The sequence below is a fragment of the Triturus cristatus genome, chromosome 3_1, assembly GCF_964204655.1.
Source record: "Triturus cristatus chromosome 3_1, aTriCri1.1, whole genome shotgun sequence".
In the NCBI taxonomy this organism is placed as follows: Eukaryota; Metazoa; Chordata; class Amphibia; order Caudata; family Salamandridae; genus Triturus; species Triturus cristatus.
This window is the reverse complement of record NC_140583.1, coordinates 322521371-322542081: the sequence shown is the minus strand read 5'-3', so window position 1 is coordinate 322542081 and position 20711 is coordinate 322521371. Positions and strand designations below refer to the sequence as shown.

At 42.2% G+C, this 20711-nt stretch overlaps 1 protein-coding gene across 3 annotated transcripts in view; it reads right to left on the bottom strand.

Annotated features, from left to right (window-relative positions):
• LOC146860192 (sulfotransferase 1 family member D1-like) overlaps positions 1-18162 on the bottom strand; it is a 788090-nt gene extending 769928 nt beyond the window's left edge. The window contains exon 1 of one of the 3 annotated variants that reach the window (XM_085644033.1): positions 18058-18162. The gene's annotated coding sequence lies outside the window, so the exon portion shown is untranslated. Of the gene's footprint in view, positions 1-16884; positions 17010-18057 lie in introns of those variants that run through there. The other 2 variants (XM_085644032.1, XM_085644031.1) reach the window with 2 other exon arrangements.
• Between the last annotated feature and the right edge of the window lie 2549 nt (positions 18163-20711).

The following is a 20711-nucleotide window of genomic DNA, read 5'->3' as shown; positions in this document are numbered from 1 at the left end:
CACATCGTACTCGCTCGGTCAGTCTGTAGGAGTCCGGATCGGTCGGAAAACACTCGGATCTGACTCGGTCGGAGTGCTTTCCGACCCGGATCGGAATCGGTACCAAAATGTTCTATTTAATGCTATTTTTATTTAAAGAGTTTTATTTAGTGCTGGCAAGACCTGGGATTAACAGAGCACTTTTTCAGACATTGTCATGGAAATGTTAACAAACAGAGTATAAAAACAAAGCTTGTTGGGAGTCAAATCAAAGTGCTTCCAAGAGATAAACGATACAGATGATTTACAATTTGAGGAAGAGACCCTTGTTGAGTGGTAGGCATGGGAGCCTTAGGGATTCAGGTGTCGATTGATGAGAATATCTTTTAATTGTCTTTTGAAGCTTATGAAGGAGGGGTTTGTCTAAATATGTACTGGGAGGCAGTTCCAGAGCATTGCCGGAGAGAAAGCCTGCTAAGGCTTTTTGTTTATGTTTTTGGGTGGGATAAAAAGTAGGGTATTGGTGCTTTTTAGATCTCTTGTCTGGCCTGCTTTTGTGAGTTGTGATGCAAGGCAGGCTGGATTACCAATGTAGAGTATTTTGGGGTTGAGACAGGCAGTTTTGAAACAGCAGTGGGCTTCCATCGGGAGCCATTTAAGATTATTCAAGAAGGGGGAGATGTGTTTGTGTCTTTTCACTCCAGTAATCATTCTTGCTGCTACATTTAGAGTGGCTTTTAATGGGGGCAAATGTGACTTGGTGGTGCCAGTGAGGGTGGCATTTCCCTAGTCCAGTCTTGAGAGAACCATCACTTGAGGGTGACTTTTAGATCATTCAGAGGAATAAAATGCTCCATTTTGTGTAGGAGTTTAAGATTGTGGAATGCATTCTACGCTGTATTCTTTATGTGTGGGTTCATGCTGAGACTCGTGTCCAGGGTTATGCCTAGCAGTTTGACATTTAAAAGCATCAATTGTGTTTAGCCATTATTGGACATGGATGGTCTGACTATTGGTGGATAGGAGAAGGATTTCTGTCTTGTCTTGGCTGAGTTTGAGATTATTGTGGGATAGCCAGTTTTGGAGTTCTGTGAGAGTGGAATTTAATCATTGCAAGTCTTCTCTGGAGGATATTTCTATGTAGAGCTGAGTGCTGTCTGCATAGAAGTGGCATGGGATGTTAGCTTGTTTGGATCACTGACATAATAACGATTACCAAAATATCCCCATACACAATTATCAACACATAAATATCGATGTAAAAAATATACACATCCTACCTTTATAACGTAAAGTATAAAAATATCAAAAAAATATTATTGATGTAAAAAATATTTATATTTAAAAATAATGTTAAATAGATTAAATAATAAAATGTATTTAAGAAAAATATTTAGATGTAATGTACATTTTATCAAATATAATAAATAAATGTAATAAAAAATGAAACATACATATATAAAATATAATATATATGTATATTTACTTTAACACAATTCATAAACTAATACATTTTTTTTAAATTCTTTTTTTATAAATATATAATAATTACAAATACACTCCAATTACTGCAACGGTAGTAAAAGTGTTGGATAGTGGAGGGGTGAAAATGACTATTCCCACTCTAATTACTGCAACAGTAGGGAAAGTGTTGGATAGCAGAGGGGTAACAATTACTATTCCCACTCCAGTGAGTACAACAGTAGGAAAAGTGTTGGATAGTGGAGGGGTAAAAATTACTATTCCCACTCAAATTACTGCAACAGTAGGGAAAGTGTTGGATAGCAGAGGGGTACAAATTACTATACCCACTACAATAACATTAACAGTAGAGAATGTGTTGTTGGATAGCGGAGGGGTAAAAATTACTATTCCCACTCCAGTGAGTGCAACAGTAGAGGAAGTGTTGGATAGCGGCGGGAAGGATTTTACTAATCCCACTCCAGTGAGTGCAATAGTAGGGAAATAACCTGCAGACATTATTTTATTTTATTGTACAAACAATAAGTATATTTAATAGAAATTAATTATAATCAAAAACATCATTGTTACATAAAATTAATATTATTTATTTCCTACCCCAAAACACCACACAATTCACAACACACATCTAAATTTCTATAAAAAAAGTGTACCTTCATAATTAACATACTTAATTATCAAATAAACAAATATAATTAATTAAAAACAAATTAAAACCGAAGAAAATACTTTACTCGCCAAACATTACCCCAATAAAACCAAAATCCACACACAAAATAAAAGTAAACAATTACCATAAATATTTATCAATTAATGAATGAATAATAATGGGCAATTAATTATTAATTAATGAAACCTAAAATACTTTCCAGCCTCTACTCCAATAAACACCACAACCCTCACCTAAAAATCATTACACAATTTCCATTACTAATTTTACATTATTAAATTAATATCAATTAACAACAACTTATTGACTAATTTAAAATAATTTACTTACCACCCTTTACCACTATAAACCCCACAAATCACATCTCAAATTAATTACACAATTCCCATATTCCATTTTTAATTAATTACCAATAATTAACATTTAATTATTAATTAATTATAAATAAATTACTTCCCACCCTATTCCCCTATAAACCCAACCACCCATTCCTAGGTGAAGGACGGCAAGGATGCCGAGGAGCACGACGGCGAACGGCCAGGCAGAGTAGGAGGCAGCCACACAGGTAAGTGCCTTCTTTTTTATTTTTGTATTAATTTGGGAGGGGGAGGGGTGTATTTCCACAGAGTTTTTTCAAACTCTGTGGAAATACAAGTAGAGGCACTATGCCTGCTGCGCCAACCCTTAATCACAACAGTCCTGGAACCTACCCGGGAGGACATTGCTGCCCTGTAAGACCTGCCTGAGCTTGCTGGATCACAAGTTGAGGATGGGCCCACCAGGGAGGAGTTCTGTAAAGTACAGAAGGGGTGCCCATCTCTGGAGGGCATGAGGTGGGAAGCTGAGGCCTAGGCGGCTGGTGATACCTATGGAGATCACCTGATCCATTGGAAGAAAGAACTCCTATATAGTGAGCCTAAGGTTCCTGAGCCTGGGGCCCCTTCATGTGTTGGTGGACCCCCAGTACAAAGTCTTCCTACTGAGACTGGGTCTTGATATACCCTTGGGAGTACATTTGTGGCAGAACAAGACTGTTGCCAGGCTTAACACCCACTTCTATTGGTCCTGGATGAAGACAGCCTCAGATGCATTCTGTCTGCCATTCCCCACTTGACAGGCCTGTGAGAAAACCAGGAAAAAACTCAAGGTTCCCCTTACCTGCCATTGGCACCCACTTTGAAAAGATGGGTACCAACATTGTTGGGCCACGGGACCCGAAACTGGCTGGGCAACATGTTTATCCTGATTTTGGTGGACCATGCTACCAAATATGCAGAAGCTATGCTTCTGAAATCTGCACCTCCACTTCTGTAGCCAATGCTATGAAGGAGATTCTTACCCAAGGACGTGGTGCCTGACAGGGGCAACATATTCTGCCTACATGAAATCCATGTATGATGAGAGTGGGGTCACCAACAAGTTCTCCTCACCCTCTTACTCTCAAATAAATGTGTTTGTTGACAGAATCAAAAAGACCCTGAAAGGCATGATTATGGGCCCAAAAGAGACCATGAGGTGTAAATGGGATGTCCTCTTACCTTGACTGCCCTTGCCTACAGGTACCTCAGAAGGGGATTGGTTTCAGCCCCTTTGAGATCCTCTATGGTCATCCTGTTAGGGGATGTAGTGTGTTGCAGGAGCAGTGGGGGTGAGCTTTCAAGAAGCCCTCTCCCCCAGCATGTATTTAGCTACATAGTGGCCCTCAGGAACAGTGGCAGCTGGTGACAATTGAAAGTGGTGAAGCGTAAAATAATTGTTTTACTGCACTGCGGCGAGCGAGCTTTGCAAGCGAGCCAAAACAACTTAGGGAGGGTTTTAGGGGTTCCCCCCATGAAAAATTTGAAAAAAAGAGTTGACAACTGGTGCATTTTCATGCAAATCTGAGAAAAGCAGGAAGGTTAATAAAGCAATTGTGAATCTGTTCTAACAAAGACAGTGACCAGCGGAAAAAAAAAACTATTTCAACATTAACAATAAATGGTTGACCGGTGAGACGTAATGATCTTGAAAAAGAATTAAGAGACTTCTGGGAGGTCAGAAATAAATTAAGCATACTTTTCTTTTCAACAATTTTTATTTAGGTTTAAACATAGCAGTTGATATAGAGCCATGTTAATCACAATACCTTTTACAAGTGCCACTCCCACCCGGTACATAATAAAAAAGAGGTCGCTGAATGAATGGGGTTGCTTCTGTGAGTTAAGGCAGAATGGCTTGTTGTGCAAAAAAGGCAGGCTCAAATCATGCGGTGACCCAGGAAGGAGGAAATGGTAAGTGCTGGCTGGGCCCAAGGTCACAATTTCAAGATCAACTGAGATGCCCTATGGCCCTGTGGGATGATGGCAAGTAACTGGGCAGAGTGTCAGAGCAGGAACAAGGGGGCCATCATGTGGTGGACTGTGATCCATCAGAGGGCTCGGTGAGTGACTCCAGGAACTTTTCCCAAGTGCTTCTCGCCTTCTCTCTCCAGAAGTCTGTGGTTTTGGCCACCACCCAACTGGTTGGAATGCTTAAAGAGACCCAGCACTCCCGCCTCCCACGTGTTGGTGATTCAGGTGACATCTGAAAGTTTCTGGATCACCTGGGTCCAATATAGCTGCAGCCTGGGGCAGTCACAAAGAATGTGTTTAAAATGCATTGCTGGGGCTTGAGAGCGGTGGCAAGTGTCCGGGACAAAGAGAAAACCTCTATGGATTTTGGTGGGGAAGAGGTAAGTCCTGAGGAGTATGTACAATTGACTCTACTAGGGTATTCAAGTGCCCTGGACCATTCTTTATCACGGAGGCTGTGGTGCATGGTGGAATTTTAAACTGGTAAGCTAAAGCATAAGGAATCAACAAATGCTAGCATGTGAGTGAAATGAGCTAGCCCGACGGCAATAATGGATGTATGTGGTGCTTCTCCCCCCCAAGAAATTTTTAAAAATTGCTGTATTATGATGCAATTTTCAGCACTATTTCTGTGATAAATGGACTAAAATTTCAGTTATTATAGACATTCATAAAAGAAAACTCATAAAATATTTCAGAGAATTTCTCGGTTGCCAAGCAAGTCTGACTTCTAAAGGGGGCTAGGTAACTAAGCAAGACTGCTTTGGCTCTACCCTTTCCAATAGAAAACACATAACATAGGTACATAAATGTCCACAAAGAAACACACTGGTAATTTTGTTCCTGCCGATATTGCAGGCTGGCCACTTCCTTTTCTTCATCAGCTAGTCAATGTTGATTGCCAGTAACCTTCGTAATATTAAATAGTTACAAGTATAAATATCCATTGGAAAAAAACATTTAATATTTAGGAAGTTAGCAAAAGGTTTGTATTAATGAGCAAGGCAATTTTGCTAAACATAAAATTTAGTAAATATATTTGATCCTGCTATGGCGTAAGCATAATGAATGCTAGCAAGCAAGTATAAGGAGAGAGTTTAACCAAAATAAGAGGAGTTTTGGTTGTTCTCCCCCAAGAATTGTTTTGTAACATTGTTACTACGCAAGACTGTTTGGGCTCTTTCCTTTCCAGTATAAAACACATAACATAATTGCATAAACGTCCACAAAGAAACAAACTTGTAGTTTTGCTCCTACCGGAAATGCAGGCTGGCCAATTCCTTTTCTGCATCAGATATTCAACGTTGATTGCCCAGTAATCTTCATGACATTTTAAATAGCTCCAAGTATAAGAAATATAGATTCGAAATAAACATTAAATTTTTAGGAAGTCAGCAAAAGCTTTGCATCTTTGAACAAGGCAATTTTTCACCCAAAGAAAACTGAAATAAATATTGTACTTAAAATAGTTCATATATTGCTCTACAGCCCTTAGGTCAATCAGTACCTTAGAAAAGCACTACATAAAAATAAATTATGAAATGAGGCTAATATGCATTGCTTAAAATATAAGAAATATCCATTAGAAATCTTTCATATATTTTAGAAAGAAACAACAAAAACTTTATATGTATAAGAAGACTAGGTAAAATTGTTTGAGAATACAACTTTTTCGTTTATTTTTAAATATTTTGCATGCCACACTCAGGCCCTTGTGCCTGTCAGTACAGTAGAAAACGGTTACATAAAAATAAATTATGAAAATTAATCTACATTTTAAGAAATATCCCTTCAAAACCAATTTAATATTTGTAAACACAAACAACAGAATTACTTTTAATAATACTATGTAAATCCTTTGCATGCCACTCTCAGGCCCTTTGAGCCTGTCAGCCAGCACAACAGAAAACAGTTAAATAGAAAGAAATTATAAAATATAAATAAATGTACATTTTAAGAAATTTCAAAACCAATATGATATTTTTAAACACATTTTTTTAAATAATAAAATTTAAATATTTTGCATGCAAATCTCATATTCTTGTGCCTGTCAGTACAGTAGAAAACGGTTAAATAAAAATAAATTATGAAAATATCTAAATGTTGTACATTTAAAGAAATATAACCTCAAAACCAATATATGTTTTAAACACTAACAACAAACATATTTTAAATAATAATAAAATATGAAAACAAACATATATAAATTCACAGATACATAAACACACATATATAAATACATTTCAACTGTAGAGGAGTTGTAGGAATATTAAATGCAATGAGGAAGTTGCCAACAGTACTTCCTAATGTTATCAACAAAACAAACCAAGCTATAAACACCTGAAACTATGATCACACATCAGATTCATATTTTCAATTTATATAGAAAGTTTGTTTGTCGATCTTTAATGTGAACGAACTTTAAGATTGTTCTTTTGTTGAATTCTGGTATTTCCTTTATTAGCACTTTTTCCATTGATAGCATCGCAATTGCATTAAGTCTAGCTTGAGTCAATGTGTTCCGCAAAAGGGTTTTTACCCTCTTCAATGTGGAAAAACATCGCTCAGACTCTGCTGTTGTCATGGGTGTAATAATGACAACTCTTAAAAGCTTTATGGTCTCAGAAAAACACTTGTGTAAGTTATTTTCCCACAAAAAGCTAAATAAAGCCATGCCACCATAAGTAGCCTGATGGAAGTCAGGTCTTCCATACAGGACTGACAGTTCTGTACACAGTCTGAGTTTGTCTAGCATGGGATAGGCTTCTGTCATTTCTGTGAGTGCCTCGGCTGGGAAAGATTTGGCATGTCTTTCAAAAATGTCACTTCGCAATAGTGTTGCAATTACAAGATGTTTTGTGAATGTAAAGCGTTCTCTGGTATAGACCACAATAATGTCAGACTTCTTTTGCTTCTTGGGTCAAAGAATTTATTTGCATTCTCCGGTTTACACAATTTAGGGCCACATGTATGAAGATACCATTTTGCAATTTACTAATTGTGAATCACAAGGATTCACAATTAGTAAATCGCAAAACAGAATGAATGAAAGTGTGTTGGAAACTTTCTGCGATTCCTAGGGGGTTGTAAATGAACTACCTCATGAATATTAATTCTGCCACCCAATAGGAATTGCTAAAATCACGGGGATGGTGGCCTGCTGGAGTCAGCAGACCACCATGCCTTTAAATAAAGCATTTATTTTAAAAGGCAGATTGTTTTCCTTAAAGGAAAAGAGGTTGCATTTAAAAAGAAAAATGAAAAGTTTTATTTTCATTTTTTAAGTGCAGGCAGTCGTCCTTAGGATAACTGCCTGATCTTAAAAAATGCTTTACAATTATTCACTACTTGAAGTAGATGGTAAAATACAAATGGTTTGCAACCGCATTCAGGGTCACAAAACTTTCATACATACCGATGTAATCCGGTATTAGTAAGGGATGCTCTAAATGTGCCCCTTTTTAATACCGAATCGGAAACCCATATTGTGATCCGGTAACAGGTTACCGAATCTCAATTTGGATTTGATACATTTGAAAAGCCTTTTTTCTGTATGCGAGCTAAAAAAAGGTACAAACATCTGGCCCCTAGATTCTTGTGGCAGTGCAGAATCCAAACTGTCAATTGATTCCTGTACTTTGGTGATTCTTGTTACAAAGTCTGTAGCAGCTTTCTGGACAAACACAGTGTCAATGTCTCGCTTTTGCAATTGATTATACAAAATGTCTGTGTGGGGCATTATACAATGAAAAACAGAAATAATATAAACTCCCTATCTTCTAATGTTCTAGTAAATCCCTTAGCTTCACATTTAGTATTGGACTCTAAATCACCACTGGATGCAATGGTTTTCATGCATTCAGGAGTATCGTCTCTGTATTCATAAATTATGTTTATTGCTCGAATATTGAAGATCAATGAACTGCAGACCCTCTTGGAAGTCGTCTTGAAACTATTTGTTCAACAATTTCAGTCCTTTTCGGGAAACGTGCAAAAAATGCTGTTATATCACCCACCTCTAAAAAGATAATTTTAAAGATAATTTTAACTCTAGCTATTTTGGAGGAAGTCTGTTCTATAATTAGGTTAAGTTGGTGGGCATAACAATTAATATAATGTGTATTTGGATACACATCAATGATTTTCTTTTGCATCCCACCAGTTGCACCACACACGACGCTGGCACCATCGTAGCTTTGAACAATTACTTTTCCTTTAACACATTGCTCAGGGATACAGATGTTTAATTAATTAAGAATAGCTTAGGCAATTGTTTCTGCAGATGAGTCTCTTAAATGTGTGAAACAATAAAATCTTTCAGCAACCTTGCAATTTCAATCAATGTAGCGAAATACCAGAACTGACTGAATCTTAGTAGAGACATCAGTTCTAACATCAGCTCGAATAGCCACATAATCAGTGCTTCTCAACTGCTGTGTAATATATTCTCTTATTACTTCAAGCATACAGTCCAGCAATTCATTCTGAATAGTTTTAGAAGTACCTTTAAATACTGTGGCTATTTTTAAATGTGTTTCCATAGAACTGTCAATGCTGGAGACAAAATCAACTAGGCCCCTGAACACGCCAGGCTTTAGAGACTCTTCGGTTTCATCATGGCCTCCTAATGCCAATTCAAAGGCACCACAAAAACAGGGCCGGACTGGCCGTAGCGGACACTGGGCAATCCCCAAGTGGGCTGCATGGGTGGGGGCCGGTTTTGGGCCCCTGGGGGCCGTTTTTTGTTACAGGGCCGTTTTTGCAGCACAGCTGAAAAATCGGCCCTGTAACAAAATCGGGCAAAAACCAGCCCTAGCAAAGAGCTTGGCAGCACCCCCAACCTCCGGGGAGGTGAGGGGGGGCGGCCGAGCACTTTGCCAGGGCTGGTTGTGGTTCCCAGTCAGGCCCTGCACAAAAATGAATACAGTCGATCAATTTTGATACAAATTATCAGTTTTTATCTACTTCTGCATTATGTTTTCTTAGTCGCACACGGTATGCTTCATTCAAATGCTGTACAATGTGTGATTTTCCAAAAAGAGATAATTTTAACATATTTGTCAAATGGGACTTACAGGAATCATGTTTTTTTATTTTTCCTGCCTGATGCTTTAGGTCAGTAACTCCTGTTTTTGTACAGGTAACTTCACATCCAAAGAGTAAGCAAGAAAAACAGAATAAAGCCTTTTTAGAAGCGCTACCAGTAAGCCATCCATCCTATCATACCATGTTCTGGTAAACTGGCGTGTGTAACCCTTTCTCATATCTTTTGCAGACTGCTGAATTTTAATTTCAGGTTTATCAGGTCCTAATGTTTTCACTTGCAGTTTATCTGCATGTGTCATGCCCAAAAATGGGTTAAAGAGTAAACTGTCAACTGTGTTTATTATGCCCAGCAATAGATCAGACTGGAAATAGAAAACCTAGCATGTTTTTAAATATTCCCTCGGTTGAAGACACAAAAACTATATTACGCAAAATACTAAAAAAACAATAATATGTATTGTCATGCACACACAAGTATCAGCAATTAGTCATCCATCCTCATTCTGACAGGAATGCAACTGCAGCAGCATGTACCGCTGCCTCCAAGCGGTAGAGCCTTGTAACTATTTGCAGAATTCCTTCTGGGATCCTGTTAATAATTAAAATATGGTGTAAATTTTGAGGCCAGGTGCCATTGCTTGCACAACACCAGTGGTGATTGAACATGTTAATTCAGTGATCTGCCTAGAATTTAAAGGTTGTATTCAAATGATGGGGTCCTTGAATTACTATTATAAGGATAACATGACTATATGTTAGGAAGAAACCTAAAATAAAGTACTTATAAATTTGGACTTGACTTTAGATGCCAAATAACACAAAATGCATTGAAAATTCTCATTGAGCAATACCCTTTAAAAGAGTTCTAGGCAGATCTCTGATATATCTAGTACCTGTTTGTACCAAGCACAGCAAAATAAATGTATATTTTTCCAATTAAGAGTTTGACATTGCAGTTATACCATTTCAAAATTCTTCACATTTTTTAATAGAGCTATTTTATAAACAAGACAGACTATAATTACAGCCTATAGACAGTGCTAATCCTATCAGTGATCCTATTACTAAATTGACAGCAGTCACACTGTCACAACACATTAGATAGATTTTATATATCCTACTCACTGTACATACTCTGTGTGCAGAAAAAATATTGTGGGGAAAAACATAGCCTGAAAAACATCGGTGTAAAAAATATTGTCGACTGAAAAAATAGAATGAAAATAAGCAGTGGCTTAAAAGATGGTAAAATGTCATGCATTATAGAGCAAACGTAAGTGCACTGGGATCAGAGGTAAGGGGCACCCTCCGAAAATAGACAGGAGCATTTTAAATGAGGTAGGGGAAAGGGGCGGGAGACTAGCAATACAGTTTAATAATTCAGGTAAAATTTGCGTTAATGGATAGTTAGGGGATTTTAGAGCAGTACTAAGAAGTAGTAGAGGGCTATTATGAATCAGGGTAGCATTAAAGAGTAGCACATTTTTTAAGCATCAAGGAAGAATAGAATTCATGGGCAGTTTGGGGTTTAAAGGCTTTAGAGATGGGAAGCATTATGGGATAGTAAGGGATTATTTGGCTACAGCTAGATAAATGAAAGAGTGCAGACAATAATAAAAGATATAGAAATTAATATTTTGGGTTTTTTGTCCTAGGTAATAAGAAAAAACACAAAATTATTCCTTTGAAATTTTAACTCGCCCACAACCTCATACTCTCTGCACTATTCTGCTAGGTTAAACCAACAGGCCTCCACACCTAAAGACCACACAGTTGGCACTCATGTACAGTTGAATGTGGACCTTTGCCGTAAATAGAAAACCATGTCCTACCTTGTGGCCTGAGGTCAAGGACCAGGAGGCTGTTGCAGCAGAGCCAGAGCCACCACATGTCCTCTTTCAATATGTCTCAGTACTGATCTTGAATGTGATTATATTACGACCAGTCTTAACTCCACTTACTGCCAGCATACTCGTTGCTTACAATGCAGCTACTCATACAGCATGCAGGGTGGTCAGGGCCCAGGGTTGCTATAGCTTGAATGAATAAAGCATTATAATGCGACACCAGCCCTAGTCTGACGACTAATGAGTGGTACTTGATAGGACTGCCAATGTGAAAAGTGAGCACTCTTCAAAAAATTTTAAAAAGTGTATCTTTTTACCATTTGATAGCTTTGACATTATCAAGTCAAATTATAGCACCACACTGAGAAGACTTTATTAAGGAGGGAGGGGCTGACGGCTGTACCTGAATAAGGCTATGCCTGTCCCCACACAAATAGCTGCATAACCGCCTGTAGTGTGTACAAGAAACAGTTGTAAATCAGCTTACCTAAATAGTTTGGTGCACCTCAGTAAAGACGTCCTGGGGTCTTATGCGCTACTCACGTCTCCTATGCAAGAACAACTTCCTTCTATGTTGGAAGCCTGGGACAATCAAGGTTCACTCTCGCCAGGACGCCCATTTCTGAGGTGCACTGAATAATCCGCGGCTGCTTTATTGGGGCAGCTAACTGTGGAACAGGAGGTGCCTGTTATATGCAGGTGTGCCGGCGCGAACATCGGCAATCCTTTTAAAGACATTTTTGAATGTGAGTGCCGGTGGCGACCCACTTGGGTTTTCTGAACCACCAGTACCAGGAAGCATTGCTTCAGGTGGTTTACCTGAGCATAATTATTATGGGGATTTACTGGTGGTTGCCGCACACCGTCACATCACATGGTCTGCCACTGAAGAGGGCGTTGGCCCGAAACGCTTCTGGCAGGAAACCACAAAAGGACTTTGTTCATGGCGTGTGCCCTTGCTTTGGCGTAATCTCCACCTGGGAGTGCATCCCTCCTAGGGGCAACTCTTTTTGTATTTTGCATAGCGGCCAGCCTAGTCGCGGGATTGCACCACCGCGAAACACTTGCGGGTCCACTTCTGTTTATTGGGGCAGCTAACTGTGGAACAGGAGGTGCTTGTTATATGCAGGGGTGCCGGCGCAAACATCGGCAATCCTTTCAAAGACATTTTTTAATGTGACTGCTGGTAGGGACCCACTTGGGTTTTACTGAACCACCAGTCCCAGAAAGCATTGCTTCAGGTGGTTCCACTGAGCATAATTATTATGGGGATTTGCTGGCGGTTGCCGCACGCCATCACGTCATATGGTCTGCCACTGAAGAGGGCATTGGCCCGAAACGCTTCTGGCAGGAAACCACAAAAGAACTTTGTTCATGGTGTGTGCCCTTGCTTTGGCATAATCTCCACCTGGGAGGGCATCCCACCTAGGGCAACTCTTTTTGTATTTTGTGTGGCGGCCAGCCTGGTCGCGGGATTGCACCACTGCAAAACACTTGCAGGTCCGCGGCTGCTTTATTGGGGCAGCTAACTGTGGAACAGGAGGTGCCTGTTATATGCAGGGGTGCCGGCGCGAACATCGGCAATTCTTTTAAAGACATTTTTGAATGTGAGTGCCGGGGTCAACCCACTTCGGTTTTACTGAGCCACCAGTCCCAGAAAGCATTGCTTCAGGTGGTTCACCTGAGCATAATTATTATGGGGATTTGCTGGCGGTTGCCGCACGCCGTCACGACATATGGTCTGCCACTGAAGAGGGTGTTGGCCCGAAACGCATCTGGCAGGAAACCACAAAAGGACTTTGTTCATGGGGTGTACCCTTGCTTTGGTGTAATCTCCACCTGGGAGTGCATCCTACCTAGGGGCAACTCTTTTTGTATTTTGTATAGCGGCCAGCCTGGTCGCGGGATTGCACCACCACAAAACACTTGCAGGTCCGCGGCTGCTTTATTGGGGCAGCTAACTGTGGAACAGAAGGTGCCTGTTATATGCAGGGGTGCCGGCGCGAACATCGGCAATCCTTTTAAATACAGTTTTTTAATGTGAGAGCCGGCGTCAACACACTTGGGTTTTACTGAACCACCAGTCCCAGAAAGCATTGCTTCAGGTGGTTCACCTGAGCATAATTTTTATGGGGATTTACTGGCGGTTGCCGCACGCCGCCACATCACATGGTCTGCCACTGAAGAGGGCGCTGGCCCGAAACGCTTCTGGCAGGAAATCACAAAAGGACTTTGTTCATGGCGTGTACCCTTGCTTTGGCGTAATCTCCACCTGGGAGTGCATCCCACCTAGGGGCAACTCTTTTTGTATTTTGTATAGCCTCCAGCCTGGTCGAGGGATTGCATCACTGCGAAACAATTGCGGGTCCGCGGCTGCTTTATTGGGTCAGCTAACTGTGGAACAGGAGGTGCTTGTAATATGCAGGGGTGCCGGCCGTGAACATCGGCAATCCTTTTAAAGACATTTTTGAATATGAGTGCCAGCGGCAACCCACTTGGGTTTTACTGAACCACAAGTCCCAGAAAGCATTGCTTCAGGTGGTTGACATGAGCATAATTGTTATGGGGCTTTACTGGCAGTTGCCGCATGCCGTCATGTCACATGGTCGGCCACTGACGAGGGCGTTGGCCCGAAACGCATCTGGCAGGAAACTACAAAAGGACTTTATTCATGGCGTGTATCCTTGCTTTGGCGTAATCTCCACCCGGGAGTACATCCCACCCAGGGGGCAACTCTTTTTATACTTTGTATAGCGGCCAGCCTGGTCGCGTGATTGCACCACCGCGAAACACTTGCGGGTCTGCGGCTGCTTTATTGGGGCAGCTAACTGTGGAACAGAATGTCCCTGTTATATGCAGGGTTGCCGGCGCGAATATTGGCAATCCTTTGAAAGACATAATGTGAGTGCCGGCAGTGACCCACTTGGGTTTTACTGAACCAGCTGTCCCAGAATACATTGCTTCCCGTGGTTCACCTGAGCATAATTATTATGGTGATTTACTGGCGGTTGCCGTATACCGTCACGTCACATGGTCTGCCACTGAAGAGGACGTTGGCCCGAAACGAGTCAGGCAGGAAACCACAAAAGGACTTTGTTCATGGCGTATGCCCTTGCTTTGGCGTAATCTCCACCTGGGAGTGCATCCCACCTAGGGGCAACTCTTTTTGCATTTTGTATTGCGGCCAACCTGGTTGCGGGATTGCACCACTGCGAAGCACTTGCGGGTCCGTGGCTGCTTTATTGGCGCAGCTAACTGTGGAACAGGAGGTGCCTGTTATATGCAGGGGTGCCGGCGCGAACATCGTCAATCCTTTTAAAGAAATGTTTTAATGTGAGTGCCGGCGGCGACCCACTTGGGTTTTACTGAACCACCAGTCCCAGAAAGCATTGTTCAGGTGGTTCACCTGAGCATAATTATTATGGGGATTTACTGGCGGTTGCCGCACGCCATTATGTCACACGTTCTGCCACTGAAGAGGGCGTTGGCCCGAAACGAGTCTGACAGGAAACCACAAAAGGACTTTGGTCATGGCGACTGCCCTTGCTTTGGCGTAATCTCCACCTGGGAGTGCATCCCACCTAGGGGCAACTCTTTTTGCATTAGGTAATCTTACATTTGTATCTGAATTAACATGACTAGAGTGGTGGTAGGTTCTTCCTGCCTTAGGTGTATACCCTAGCCAACCAAAATCCCCGTTTGTAACAGGGGCACATTCAGCAGCGCCTGCACATTGTCTGCTTTCATTCCGAGCAGCAATGAGCAAGGTGGGGTGCAGAAGCTTATCAGATTTCAGCTGGGCCCATAACAAAGGCTGAAGTTAAAGGGCCATCAAGCCTCCTTTTGTTCCAGGGAGCTATGTGGTACCTCACACCTAGATGCAAATGCCTCGACTGAGGAGAAACAGCTGCCCTCATCCTCCTGGACCTCTCAGCCGCCTTAAACACTGTTTTCCATCACACCCTCTGCGCCAAACTCCACAACGCTGGCAATCGCGCCAAAGTCTTGGATGGATCCGCTCCTTCCTTACTGGCCGAATACAAAGAGTCAGACTTCCACCATTCAACTTAAAAACCAACAGAGGTCAGCTGCAGAAGGCTTCAGTGGTCCTCCCTGAGCTCCACCCTCTTCAACATCTGCATGTCCCCACTTGCAGCCATTGTCAGAAACTACAGACTCAACATTGTCTACTATGTCGATAACACCCAACTGATTTTTTCCCTCTCTTAAGGACCCACAGCCGACGAGAGCAACTTCCACAATGGGAGAAAGGCAGTCACCAACTGGATAAAGGGCTGTTGCCTCAAGCTTAAATCAAACAAGACCTAAATCCTCATCCTGGGATACACCCACCAGTCCTGCCACCCCTTCAGCCTGGGACGACTCCTGGTGGCCCAGGTAGAGGGGGATTGCAGCACTTGGAATCTCCCCCACACCCACTGACCTTGTGTGAAACCTTGGCATCTTCAGGACACCTCGCTCTCAATAAAGTAATAAATAAAGGCTGTTTCATCCTCCTATTTCCACACTCTCCATCTACTTCATAAGATCTTCCAGTGGATCCCCACCGAGTACAGGAAAACTGTCACCTATGCACTCGTCAGAACTCTAGCAGGCACCACCCAGAAACTCCAAAAGAAACTGCAGAACATTAAGAACACTTCTGTCAGACTCATCCTGAACATCCCATGCTGCAGCCACATCACCTGCCACCAGGGAGACCTTCACTTGCTACCTATCAACAAAAGAAATACCTTTAAGCTCCTCAAACACGCCTACAAATCCCTCCACAAAGCCGGACCTGCATACCTCAATCACCACTTTTACACTCCCACCAGACATCTCCGCTCTTCCCAACTGGGCCAGGCACCATCCCACGTAACCAGAAGACCACTGCTGGAGAAAGGTCCTTCTCCTAACTCCTAAAACTCCCTGCCTCTGCACCTCAGGCAATCACGGCCATAATTCAGGAGGGATCTCAAGACCTGGCTCTACGACTGAACCGCAGATCCCCTCTCCCCCCGCGCACTCAGCACCTATATACCTCTATTTTTTTTAATTTCTTTTTATAGTGCTACTCCTCCATATGTAGTGTGTCAAAATGCTATAGATCACATGCACACATATATTGCCAATGAATCATGAATGTGTAAATCAATGTGCAGGTTGTTTTCCATAAGTGAGTGAGGGTTACAAGGTGTAAGAGTCACGTTGTTTATAGATCACTGTGCTAAATTAGAAGGATTACAATTTATGAACTGTAAATAACAAAATGAGCTCTGTATTAAAAGCAGTAACCCACTTATCTATCAATATAAAATAAAAATCTGTCATCTGCATTGTACATGATCAGCTTTACATGAGACATATAAACCCTTGCAAGTTTATTTAAATGCACTCATGAGTCACGATACTAGACCTGCTAAATGGACAGTGCAATATGTTAAAACAATTAAAAAGCAGCATATTTAAATAATGCAAACATTGCAAAAATAATTTACAAGTACAATATTTTATATTTTAGACTTACCTTATCAGGCAGCTTCTGTATTAGTTAGTCAGCCGGTTGATGTTGTCAATGCTGGTTGTTGGCTGTGCCTCTTCTGTTGCTGTCTTGTCCAGTTTCAGTTCAGAGCAGCTACTGGTTCGGACGGGCTAAGAGTGAAAGCTCTACTCTGTGCAGCATCCGACTCCACCTCACAGGGTCATGAGTTAAGTCTCATGACTCTGTGGCATAAGAAGAAGTGCTTAAAGCATTTTTCTTTTTTTAAATAAAGTGCAAACTTTCTACAATAATCAGTGCAATAAATATTGTAATAAAAAAAAAAACTATCTTTCCCAACTCGACATAGAGATGGGTGGGATCAGTTATGCTTGACCGCACCCCATCCAGTGATGGCGGTAACTGGACAATGGGTCTGGCAGAGCACCACCCTTGACAAAAGTTTGACTACAGGGGGTCTCTCCCATTTACTTGCTAGTTTTAGCATGATCACAAATAAACTGGACTAACGGATGTGAGATACTCAGGGTGACTCTCCCTCTGGAAACTACTGGTTCCAGGGATACCAAACTCCGGGCGCAGAGAGAAATAAGTCATTGGGATCAGATAGGTCCTGAGGAATGCCGGTGTAACCCAACATTGTGGGCACTTGAAACACGGCAGAAACATGTTGCACTTTGGCAGCAAGGAGGGGTGTAGGAACTCCTAATTCTTTCCTATCGGCAACATCCTTCTCTTTTTTAGCTCTAGCCGGTGGGTCCGGAATAAATTGTTGAGCGGAGACTCTACTGTACTAGTTTTAACCTTCACTGCACTTTTCTTTCAGTGATCCCAGACATTTATCTGTATATTATTCATACCATGGTTGTATTGTCTTCCCCTCCCTTTGCTCCAACTCAGGCGTTGGTCTGCACGCGGGTATATTGAAGCAAGCCCAATGATGAAGCATGTCACAATATTGTGAGTGAGCGCAGTATTTTTTCACGTAGCACATGCCACCATCTTAATATCACTCGCTACTCCTCCTTGTGTGTTACATATTAACCCTTGCAAGTTTATTTAAATGCACTAATAAGTCATGATACTAGACCTGCTAAACGAACTGTGCAATATGTTAAAATAATTAAAAAGCAGCATATTATATAATGCAAACACTGCCAAAATAATGTAAAAGTACAATATTTAATATTTTATACTTACCTTATCAGGGAGCTTCTGTCTTAGTCAGCCGGTTGATGTTGTCACTGCTGGTTGCTGGGTGTGCCTCTTCTGTTGCTGTCCTGTCCAGCTTCAGTTCAGAGCAGCTACTGGTTCAGAGGACCTGAGAGTGAAAGCTCTACTGTGCAGCATACAGCATGTGACTCCACCTCACAGGGTCATAAATTAAGTCTCATGACTCTGTGGCATGCGAAAAATTGCTTAAAGCATTTTTCTTTTTTGAAATAAAGTACAAAGTTACTACAATAATCAGTGCAATGATTATTGTAATAACAAAAAAAAACTACCTTTCCCAACTCGTCATAGAGATGGGTGGCGGCAGTTATGCTTGACCCACCCCATCCAGTGATGACTGGTGAAAGGGTGGGTTGAGGGTGTTGTCATTCCTAGTCCAGCTTGAGGTGAGCCTAAAGTCCAGCCTTGGGCTTACATTGTACATGCCTAAGGCTGCAGTGGAATTATGACGCTGCCTGGCATCATTTATGGGTGGGCCCCAAAAGGGCTTAAACAGGGAATGCCGGGCTGGCACAGCATTACCCTGGTTTGTTTTGTTGTTTTGTGTCACACGTGCAAAGCGTATGTGTCACAAATGAGCCCACAAATGGCCTGCATATGTGCCTGGCCTGCCTGGACTGCCTGACAAAGGGACGCTCGAGTCTGACTCTGAGCATTGCAGGCAGGCAGCAGGACTCGGAAGTCGAGCAAGCACGCTTCTGCATTGGATTTAAAATGGTAAGTAACATTGTTGTTACTTAGCATTTTAATTCATAGCCGTAGTATGGATGCCGGCAGTCCGGCGGTACAAATAGGTAGGGAGCAGCCACGCCACCCTTAAAAGGAAACTGCCACTCCATGGAGGGCCCTGCAAATTTGGTCACCAATGCGGCATTGTAGTGAGACTTGCATGTGAGTTACCCAGCCTTTTTTCATATCTAGGTGATAAGTCTCCTTCCCAGTCCCACCAAATATAAGGCATTTATTAGTTGATTAGTACCAGGTCCAGTGTACCCCCGTATTGCCAAGACCCCTGAGCCCTGCTTATTCGGCCATACATAACGAACTGCTCCACCTGGAGACTCAATTGGTCAACCAGGTCTGGAAAGGGCACCAAAAGACCGTCACCAAAGAATTCACCAAGTGTAAAGATCCCTACCTGGTCCTAATACCTCAGTTCCGGTCTTGTTAAATGTGATGGTCTGCTGAGAGGCTGAGTAATGTTTGTGTTGGTGCTATAGCCACTTTACTGTCCATGTCCATAATCGGTATGTCAATTTCCTCCCATTCTAGGGGAGCAATTGAGAGAGTGGAGCCACTCCCAAATAGTCAAGAATCGTCTCTGGGGTGCCCTGCAGACGAGATTCATACGAAGTCTCAAAAAATGCCCCAAATGTGTCTTGGATGGCATACTGGGAAGAGTGAAATGTCCCAGCTTGGTCTTGAAGAGACATTGTTTGGGACTGGCGTGTCTCCCTGTGAGTTAGCCATCAAAATAGACGCTAAATTTTGTCATTTCCAAGTGAGAGCGTGCAATGTGGAACTTAAAATCAAGAAACCTCAGGAGCTCCGGAGGAGCAACTTCAGTCTCCCGAAGCTGAAGTAGACGAGGACGAAGTATGGGGCTGGTGACTAACTGCTGTTGGATGTCAAGGGACTGACTCTGCGGCAGTGAACTCTCGATGTATGACACGCCATTTACAAATGGTCCGCCGGATACAGTCCCCCACTTGGGAATACCTTAAAGGCATCCCACTCCATAGCTGGAGAAGAAGCAGACCCTTTACTGTGTTAGAAATACTCCACAATGTTATCTACCATTGTGCCTCTGAATGCTCATATGTCTAGTGTCAAGGGCTGTAGTCTCCAGGTAGGGATTAGCGTCCGCACCCTGCCTCAGGCAAAATGAAGCAGGAAAGGATAAAGGTCCGGGACCATTCGGCCCAGATAATCCAGGAAGGAATCGGCTGAGCAAAGGGTGGTCGAGCACATAGAGATCGTAGACCAGAGAGTAAAAATTATAGAGTCTGACCCCTGGGTTGTAGAAGCACCACACGTCTTGCAGTGACTAGTGGGAGAGTCAGGGAGTAGACACTCATTGGGGTACTAGGTAGGGGAGGTTGTGAGTGGTCAATTTGAGTATAAAGGACAGCATTAAACTTGCCTCCAATACTGATGGAAGGTGTGTGTTAGACCTGGCACCATTGGCGTGGGTCTCCCTTTCATTTTTTCACTGTTGCCGCCCATGTTTTTGCTATGTTTTTGCTGGTCTAGATGCTTTGGGCACTTTGCATCTACTATTCAGTGCCAAGTCGAAGTGCTCCCTATTGTAAATTGTTGTATTGGATTAGTGACTCCATGATTGGATTTACTTGTCAGACCCTAGTACAGTGCACCATGTGTGCCCAGGGCCTGTAAATCAAATGCTGCTGGTGGGCTTGCAGCACTGGTTGTGCCACCCTCAGAAGCCAGCTTGTAAAGTATGGCTCAGGCCTGCCTTTGCAGAGCCTGTGTGCAGTCTGGGACTGCTATGTCGACTTGGCAAGCGCACCCACTTGCCAGTCCCTAAACTTTCCCTTTTCTACATATTAGTCACCACTAGGGTAGGCCCAACGGTACGGTGCATTGTATGTAAAAGGTAG